General features: G+C 50.8%; 1 protein-coding gene across 1 annotated transcript in view; it reads right to left on the reverse strand.

Annotated features, from left to right (window-relative positions):
- NR6A1 (nuclear receptor subfamily 6 group A member 1) overlaps positions 1–6,709 on the reverse strand; it is a 66,179-nt gene extending 59,470 nt beyond the window's left edge. Inside the window, exon 1 of the mRNA XM_081339628.1 lies at positions 6,675–6,709. The gene's annotated coding sequence lies outside the window, so the exon portion shown is untranslated. The remainder of the gene's footprint in view (positions 1–6,674) is intronic.
- Positions 6,710–10,285: the final 3,576 nt, after the last annotated feature.

The following is a 10,285-nucleotide window of genomic DNA, read 5'->3' on the forward strand; positions in this document are numbered from 1 at the left end:
GAACGGGCCGTTGCAAAACAAAACGTGGTGCTAGGGAATTTGTTCGGTGGCTGCTTTTCTCATTTAACTCGACATTTTTTTGAGAAAGCAAAACACGGGTGCAGCTTCTCCTAATAATAATAATAATTTATTTTTTATTTTTATTTTAATTCCATTTATATCCCGCCCTTCTCCGAAGACTCAGGGCGGCTTACAAACTTAGCAGTAGCCTTCATTCTATGTATATGCCTGCTTGTTAGGGCTTTCACACACACACACCCCAAGCGGCATTATTACAAAGTCAGCTTAATTGCCCCCAACAATCTGGGTCCTCATTTTACCTACCTGGGAAGGATGGAAGGCTGAGTCAACCTTGAGCCTGGTGGGACTCGAACCTGCACTAATTGCAGGCAGCTGGTCTTACTTAAGGAGGCATTAGCCCACTGCTCCACCAAGGCTAATAATAATAATAATAATAATAATAATAATAATAATAATAATAATAATAATAATAATAATAATAATAATAATAATAATAATAATAATAAATAATAACAATAATAATAATAATAATAATAATAATAATAATAATAATAATAATAATAACAATAATAATAATAATAATAAAATCTAGCCCGTTGTATCATTTGGGCTCTCTTCTTCCCCCCCCCCGCCCCGCCTTGCAAAAGGTAGATCCTTTTAAATAACTTCTCCTACTCCTCCGCTGCGCTGCAAAACCCGTTCTCAAGGGATGAGATGAAATTTGGCTCCCTTCATCTCTTCCTGCAGAAAGAGACGACCCCCATCCCCCCGCCACCCACAAAAAAAAAAAAAAGATTTTGAGAGACAGTCAATTAACAGGGGGAAAAAAACCGCCATCGGCAATCGCCTTTCCAAATAAGAAATTAAGTCGCTCGCAAGTATTTCCCCCCCCCACACGCACACCAGCTTCTGTTAATAAATAAACCAAACGATAATTCCATCGGTAAATAAACAAATCCATAAAATCCTTTTCGTTTCCACCCCCCCCCCCCACGCCGCCTACGCCGCCATTCGGTCAGAAGAGAAGATGCTTCTTGGAGGAGAAGCGAAATGTCTTCAGGAGGGTGTGTGTGTGTGGAAGGCACAGAAAAAGACCAGTTGCCTTTTGGAAAAGAACGACAACGACAACGACAACACACCTTTGGGATATTTCCCCCCTTGTTTCTCTCTCTCTCTCTCTCTCCCTCTCTCTCTCTCTCTCTCTCTTTTAAGGTTTTGGCTTCCCTTTTTCAACCAGCGTTTCCTGGAGAGAGGCAGGCCGCTGGATAAACCCACTTCAGCGCTTCTTTGCCCCCAAGAAAGGACCAAAATATTCTTCCAAGGATGAGCCCCATGATGCTAGCTTATCCTGGATACCCCTTTAGGACCGCGTTTACCAAAGCCAGGGTTTATTTAAGTTTATTCCAGTTTTTCTCTAGGTGAGTCAGTAACCCAAGCCAGAAAGGGGTGGTCGGAATCCATAGCCGGCCACGTTTTTTTTTGCAAACCAGGAAAATAAGCTGAGTCGGCATATATTTTTTTGGTAGGTTTTAAAAAAACAACAAGCCAGCATCTCGGGACTGAACGGCACAAACGGGAAAAAAAATATATTTCGGCTCTGCTTACCCACTCGTGCACGTGGACCGAGCAAGCTAGAAATTCATTGGTGGTATTACTGGGGTTGCATTGCGATGCAGCAACACATCAGAATATCCTGGTAATAATCCTATTATTCCTTTTTTTTTAATGACTGAAGCCCACATTTTATTGCTGTACAGCTATCCACAGATACAAAAGGCCCACACCTTTTTTTTTTTTGCAAAATAAAAATAAAAACGTTTGCTTTTTTTTTCCTCAGCAGCAAGCCAAATTGAATCAAACTTTTCAAACATTAAAGATCTCAACTTGGCAACATTTCAAAAGGAAGACATTCCCCCCCTCCCATACACACACACACTTTCCCGGTCTCGCTCCAATTCTGTTCTGAGTTCAAAACACACCTTTTTTTTTTTTTTGCAAAATAAAAATAAAAACGTTTGCTTTTTTTTCCTCAGCAGCAAGCCAAATTGAATCAAACTTTTCAAACATTAAAGATCTCAACTTGGCAACATTTCAAAAGGAAGACATTCCCCCCCCCCATACACACACACACACACACACACACTTTCCCGGGTCTCGCTCCAATTCTGTTCTGAGTTCAAAACACGTGGGCGGCTGTTAGGGGCTACAAATCCTTGGGGTGGGGCGTGTGTGTGTGTGTGTGTGTGTGTGTGTGTGTGTGTGTGTCCCGCAACAGCCCGTGTCAAACATGAAGCGATTATTTTTAAAAAAGCTTTGCTTTATCCTTCATCTGAGAACCATCTTCAAATTCAACCCGCCTCGTTTTACTTTCCAAAAAGACAAGAGTTAACGGAAGTCGGAAGGGACCTTTGGAGGTCTTCTAGTCCAGCCCCCTGCTCAGGCAGGAGACCCCGTATGCCATTTCCCCCAAGCTAGATTGGTACTGAGAGCAGTCTGATCGCTTCACACACCATTCAACAAGAGACAACTGCGACGCAAACTCTTTGCCTCCTGTTTAGCCAAGGCAACTTTTCCGGAGCGCTCACGCGACTGGGTATGATAGACTATTCCTGCGCAGTGCAGTTCCACCCACCGCATCAGGCCGTTCCCAAGGCAACGTCTTGGGTAGAGCCGAGGCACTATAAAGATCTATAAAGATCATAAACCGGTCATCCTCTTTTAATCGGACCTCAAGAGTGGAGGAGTTTCCCTTCCTGCTGGAATTTTTTTTTTTTTTTGGCCAGTGTCAAAAGTTTGACAAAATGCAACCCATTTTCTCCATATTCCCATTTTACGGCAAGGGAGAACAGAGAGAGATGGTTACCCCGCCCTCCCAAACGGCTTTCAAGGGTGTTTTTTTTTGGGGGGGGGGAACAAAAAAAACACACCAACAACCCGAGTTTGAACACAGGCAAATGGTTAGCCAGATCTTGAGATAGATAAAACGCACACCTTCCTGAAAAGTAACTCAACGAAACCTCTTCTTCCGGAAGATTCCCCAAAGGGAGGAAATTGTAGTAGGAGCGCAGGTTTAATCCGTGATACCCCCCCCACCCCGTCAAAAAGAAAAAAAATCAGTTCTCTTGATTGCAACTTTCCGAACACATTTTAATAATAATAATCATCATCATAATCATAATCATAATAATCATAATAGGAAGAAGAAGAAGAAGAAGAAGAAGAAGAAGAAGAAGAAGAAGAAGAAGAAGAAGAAGAAGAAGAAGAAGAAGAAGAAGAAGAAGAAGAAGAAGAAGAAGAAGAACAACAACAACAACAACAACAGGCAGAACCTTTTCCTAGGATTTCGTAAAATCTCTTTGTTGGTAAAATAGTGGAAATTTCCACACCTCACCCTGCGGTCACAAAGACCCCCACCCCCACCCCGTAAAGTCAATTTCTTTAGTTTTAAAGAGTCAACGCAAATCATCAATCGACAGCTTTAATTGATTTGAAGCCGGGCGATGGTGGTTTGTTCGTGTTTTTTTTTTAAAAAAAAGCAAAAACGAAAAAACCCCAAACCCAAGCCAGCTTTAAGAGGGACGCTCCCCCCCTGGGGGGGGGCTCCACGTTTCTCCACCACAAACAACCTCAAGGGAGCAGGAAAAGGAGGGTAAAATTACAATTTGCCCCTGAAAGAATACGTTTGGCCAAGCCCTTTTAAATGCCTTTTTCAAATTCAGACCTGGGCCTTAATCTACGCTCAAGACCAGCAAAACGACGCCTTGCTTTTTCCCTGCACAAGCTACAATTTAAAAGTTTGCAATCCTACACCCATTGAATAAAGGGAAAAAAGGGGGTGGGTGGGGTGGGTTTGGTTCGGGGACACAACGGAAGCAACCCCTAAGTCAACTTTTTTTGGGGTGGGGGCCGGGGGGGCTGTTTGTGCAACACAAAACCACCGGGTGGGGAGGGGGCCGAGAAGGGCTAAAAAAAAAGATGGCTCCACCCAAGTTGAGCGTAGTAGAATCATGGCAAGATTAAATCCCCCTTGGAGATCCTCCATCCCCAAAGAGGGGGGGGGGAGAATAGGAGAGGAGAGGGAGAGAAAGAGAGAGAGACACCCCCATCCCAATTCCCCCCTTTTTTTAAGGAGGAGGGGGGAAAAAACTTTAATGGGGGAAGGAGGAGGACGCAAGATTCCCCCCCTCCGCCCGAAGCAGCAGAAACTTGCAAAGTGGGGTGAAGCTTTGTCAAATTCAATTCAGGGAGGGAATTGAGATTTTTTTTTTTTTTGGAGGTGGGGGGGTCCTCCCTTTTTAAAACCCAAATTACAACACAATGACCAGAGGCGGATAAGAGCGCTGGGGTGGGATAACACGCTGGGGTGGGACTTGTTTCTCCTCTCTCTCTCTCTTCCCCCCCCCCCAGGTTGCAAAATAAGCCACAAAAGGTCTTGAAAAACACATTTTGGAGATGGCGGGGAGGAAAAGGGAGAAGGGAGGGAAGGGGGGAAGCCTGGGAGGGGGGGGGGTTGTGTGTGTGTTTTGTTGTGGTGGGGTGGTGGCGGTGGGGAGCAGGAGGAGAGGACCACCACCCTTTCCCCCCCCCCCCAATTCCAAGGCTCCGCCAAGTTTCCCATCACAATGTAGGGCCCCTTGCATTTCTATGGGGTTTTTATTGATCCCCCCCCACCCCGCCTTTCAAGCAGGATCCCGGAGTTATAAAATATTCACAACGCCATGGAGATTGATCACCAGAGGAAGTGGCCGAGGAGGAAGGTCCTTTACAAGGGGGGGGGGAGGAGGAAGGACACCCAAAGCCCCCAACCCATTATTGGCAGCTCCCAACTCCTTACTGGGAACTCCCAGCCCATTCCTGGGGGTTGCCAACCCGTTAATAGGAGCCCCCCAACCTATTATTGGGGGGAGGTGTCCCTTCCAAAGCAGGCTGGAGCCCCCTCCACCTGCAACTCCTTTTGTCTCTCCAACAGGGCGCCCCCCCCCACAAAAAAAAGACACCCTCCCTCTTTCCCACGATCCCTTCGGCCCCCTCCCCTGGATTCTCCCCCTCCAATTAGCACCAGCCACGGTGGGGGAGGGAGGGGTCCTGCCAAGGTGGGGAGGGGGGGGGGAATGAAAGAGGCTTTGCAAGCCCCCAACCCATTCTTGGTGTGTGGGGGGGGACGCGGCTCTTCTAATGCAGGATGGACCCCTCCACACCGGCCACTCCTTCTCTTCCCCAACCGGGCGCCCTCCTCCCCCCCCCCTACGAAAGACACTCTCCCTCTTTCCCAGAACCAACGCTGGAGAAGGACGACCCTCCCCATCGGGCCCCCCCTCCCCTGGACTCCCCCACCCCTGGTTCCCAGCCACGGTGAGGCCAGGCTCGCTGGAGGTCGACCCTCTCCATCGGGCCCCCCTCATCTGGACTCCCCCACCCCTGGTTCCCAGGGATCTCGGGGCAGAGGAGGATGGGCATGGAGGCGCCTAACGTTGGGGGGCGGAGGACGACCCTCCCCACCGGGCCCCCTTCCCTGGACTCCCCCACCCAGGATTCCCAGCCAGGGGGGCTGAGGCTCGCTGGAGGACCCTCCCCACCGGGCCCCCCTCATCTGGACTCCCCCACCCCTGGTTCCCAGGGCTCTCGGGGCAGAGGAGGATGGGCTTGGGGGCGCCTAACGTTGGGGGGCGGAGGACGACCCTCCCCTGGACTCCCCCACCCAGGATTCCCAGCCAGGGGGGGCTGAGGCTCGCTGGAGGACCCTCCCCACCGGGCCCCCTCCCCTGGACTCCCCCACCCAGGATTCCCAGCCAGGATGGGCTGAGGCTCACTGGAGGACCCTCCCCACCGGGCCCCCTCCCCTGGACTCCCCCACCCAGGATTCCCAGCCACGGTGAGGCCAGGCTCGCTGGAGGTCGACCCTCTCCATCGGGCCCCCCTCATCTGGACTCCCCCACCCCTGGTTCCCAGGGATCTCGGGGCAGAGGAGGATGGGCATGGAGGCGCCTAACGTTGGGGGGCGGAGGACGACCCTTCCCACCGGGCCCCCTCCCCTGGACTCCCCCACCCAGGATTCCCAGCCAGGGGGGGCTGAGGCTCGCTGGAGGACCCTAACCCACCGGGCCCCCTCCCCTGGACTCCCCCACCCAGGATTCCCACCCAGGGGGGCTGAGGCTCGCTGGAGGACGGGGCAGAGGAGGATGGGCTTGGGGGCGCCTAACGTTGGGGGGCGCAGGACGACCCTCCCCTGGACTCCCCCACCCAGGATTCCCACCCAGGGGGGCTGAGGCTCGCTGGAGGACGGGGCAGAGGAGGATGGGCTTGGGGGCGCCTAACGTTGGGGGGCGCAGGACGACCCTCCCCTGGACTCCCCCACCCAGGATTCCCAGCCAGGGGGGGCTGAGGCTCGCTGGAGGACCCTCCCCACCGGGCCCCCCTCATCTGGACTCCCCCACCCGTGGTTCCCAGCCAGGATGGGCTGAGGCTCGCTGGAGGACCCTCCCCACCGGGCCCCCCTCCCCTGGACTCCCCCACCCGTGGTTCCCAGGGCTCTCGGGGCCGAGGAGGATGGGCTTGGGGGCGCCTAACGTTGGGGGGCGCAGGACGACCCTCCCCTGGACTCCCCCACCCATGACTCCCAGCCAGGGCTCCCGGGGGGTCGCGGGGGCGCCTACCGTTGGGGGTCGGGGGCTCCGTCCTCCTCTCCGCGGCCCCCGCGCCGGGCGGCGGCTCGGGCTCCATGGCGCTCAGGCGGAGGGCGGCGGCGGCGGCGGCGTCTCCCCCGCAGCCGGGACCCCTCGCCCGCCGCCCCGCCGCCGGGGGCCCATCGCCGCCGCCCCCCGCCCGCCCCTCGGCGGCCGCCGCCGCGCACCGAGGCGCCCCGCTCAGAGCTCCGGCCGCCGGCTCCGCTCGCCCAACCGCCCGCCGCTCGCTCCCGCTGCGCCGCCTCGTCCCGACTGAGCGGCCGGCCGGCACCGCCGCGCTCCCCACCGCCCTCGCGCATGCGCCGCCGCCGGGGGCACGCCGGGAAGCGTAGTCCGCCGGGCGGAACCATTCCACACACCCCCCCCACACACACACACAAACACAAACACCCACCCACCGACACACAGACACACAAACACAAACACCCACCCACCGACACACAGACACAGAGCCCCCACCCCCACCCCCATTCTTCCTCTTCCCCGCTCGGCCTCCCGCGTCCACGGCTTCCCCTTTCCTCAGTTTCTTGATTCTCTCCCCCCCCTCTCGGTGAGGGGAATGGGTTCGCCCAAGCGTAACCCCGCCCCCTTGGTCAGGGATAGGCAACCTCGGCTCTTTTATGACTCGTGGACTTCAACTCCCAGAATTCCTGAGCCAGGATGGGGGAACTATGGCCGCCTCATGACTCGCAGACTTCAACTCCCAGAATTCCTGAGCCAGCATGGGGGAACTATGGCTCCTTCATGACCTGTGGACTTCAACTCCCAGAATTACTGAGCCAGCATGGGGGAACTATGGCTCCTTCATGACTTGGGGACTTCAACTCCCAGAATTCCTGAGCCAGCATGGGGAAACTATGGCCCCTTCATGACTCGTGGACTTCAACTCCCAGAATTCCTCAGCCAGCATGGGGGGAACTATGGCCCCTTCATGACTCGTGGACTTCAACTCCCAGAATTCCTGAGCCAGCATGGGGAAACTATGGCCCCTTCATGACTCGTGGACTTCAACTCCCAGAATTCCTCAGCCAGCATGGCTCAGCTTGGAAACCTCTCCCTTTTCCCTCAGCACAGCTGGCTCAGGAATTCTGGGAGTTGAAGTCCACGAGTCATAAAAGAGCCGAGGTTGCCTACCCCTGCCCTTGGTGAAGATTCATTCTACCCAAAAGAGGGAAAGAGGCTCCTTCTCTCTCTCTCTCAGCTGGCCGGTCAGGGAAGGGGTTTCCCCCGAGGGGGGGAGAGGAGGAGAGAGGGGCGTGGCCAAGGAGAAGGAGGAGCTTCGGCCCAGAGTGGGGCCTACCTCTTCGGGCTGTCGTGAAGATCAACGGGAGCAGCAAATGAAATCCAAGCTTTGCGACCGTTCTCTTTTCTAGAAAGAAAGAAAGAAAAAAAGAAGAAGAGAGGCAGCCCCCACTCGCCAGTTCCTTTAATGACCGTTCGAAGTTACGACGGCGCGGGAAAAAAAGCTGACGGGAGTGTTTCACCCTTGCGACCGTCACAGCAACCCCAGGATCCCCTGATCAAAATCCAGCCGCTAGGCAACTGACTCATATTTATGACGGCGGCAGCGTCCCGGCTGGGTCACGTGATTCCCCCCCCTTTGGGGATCTTCGGACAAGCGAAGTCAGTGGGGGAAGCCGCATCTGCCTAGCCGTGGTTTGTTGCAAGTAACCCCCTTGCATCTTTCGGGAGGGGGGGGGCGCCTTAATTTTAGGCTGATACAGATCGTCCTCGGCTTACGGCCACGACTGAGCCCCAAATTTCCGTTGTTAGGCGAGACAGTTGTTAAAGTGAGTTTTCCCCCCACTTTGCGACTCGTCTTGCCACCGTTGTTAAGTGAATCGCTGCAGTTGTTAAGTTGTAGCCCGGTCGTTAAGCGAATCTGGCTATCCCCACCCCCTTGACTTGGCTTGTCCAAAGGTCGCAAAAGGGGATCACGTGACTCTGGGACACGGCGACCGTCATAAATACGAGTCAGTTGTGCCAAGCGTCTGAATTTTGATCACCCGGCCACGGGGGAGGGGGGGAAATGCTGCAACGGTCGTAAGTGTGAAAAAATGGTAAGAACTCTTTTTTTTTTCAGGGCTGTCGTAACTTTGAACGGCCACTAAATGAAGCGTTGTAACTTGAGGACTGCCTGTAACTGCATTAGGGATTGCGGAATCCTCAGCACCACCCCGCTCTCCCCCCCCCCCCGTTTCCCCTCCCACTCCCAACCTGCTAAGGATGGACCGCACGAAAAAACAGTCACCAGGGGGCGCCCTCGGACTTATTCTGGGCAGAGCCGGGAATCCTGCCTACCAAAGTCGCGTTCACACGCCATTGCCTCCCCCACCCCGCCCCGCATGTGAGTCTCTGCACGGATATACGGGGAGGCTGGAATTACGGGGGAGGGGAGCGCTCAAGGGGAGGGGGCCGCTAACTCCCCTTGAAATTTGAGGGGAAAGACTAGACTAGACTAGAATAAGGAATAGAATAGAATAGAATAGAATAGAATAGAATAGAATAGAATAGAATAGAATAGAATAGAATAGAATAGAAGAATAGAATAGAATAGAATAGAAGAATAGAATAGAATAGAATAGAATAGAATAGAATAGAATAGAATAGAATAGAATAGAATAGAATAATAGAATAGAATAGAATAGAATAGAATAATAGAATAGAATAGAATAGAATAGAAGAATAGAATAGAATAGAATAGAAGAATAGAATAGAATAGAATAGAATAGAATAGAATAGAATAGAATAGAATAGAATAGAATAGAATAGAAGAATAGAATAGAATAGAATAGAATAATAGAATAGAATAGAATAGAATAGAAGAATAGAATAGAATAGAATAGAATAGAATAGAATAGAATAGAAGAATAGAATAGAATAGAATAGAATAGAATAGAATAGAATAGAATAGAAGAATAGAATAGAATAGAATAGAAGAATAGAATAGAATAGAATAATAGAATAGAATAGAATAGAATAGAAGAATAGAATAGAATAGAATAGAATAGAATAGAATAGAATAGAATAGAATAGAATAGAATAGAAGAATAGAATAGAATAGAATAGAATAGAATAGAATAGAATAGAATAGAATAGAATAGAATAGAAGAATAGAATAGAATAGAATAGAATAATAGAATAGAATAGAATAGAATAGAAGAATAGAATAGAATAGAATAGAATAGAATAGAATAGAATAGAATAGAATAGAATAGAATAGAAGAATAGAATAGAATAGAATAGAATAGAATAGAATACAACATGGAAATGGAAATGGAACAGAATAGAATAGAATAGGTAATACAGTAGAATAGAAATAGAAATAGAATAGAATAAGTAATAGAAAAAATAATAGAATAAGAAATATAAATATAAATATGAATAGAACAGAATAGAATAGAATAGAATAGAATAATAAAATAAAGGAATAGAATGGGACAGGACGGGATGGGACGGAATGGAATAGAATAGAATAGAATAGAAAATATGGAATGGAATGGAATAGGATAGGATAGGATAGAATAGAATAGAATAACAGAGCTGGAAGGGACCTTGGAGGTCTTCTAGTCCAGCCCCCT

The sequence above is a fragment of the Vipera berus genome, assembly GCF_964194415.1.
Source record: "Vipera berus genome assembly, chromosome: 15".
Taxonomy (NCBI): Eukaryota; Metazoa; Chordata; class Lepidosauria; order Squamata; family Viperidae; genus Vipera; species Vipera berus.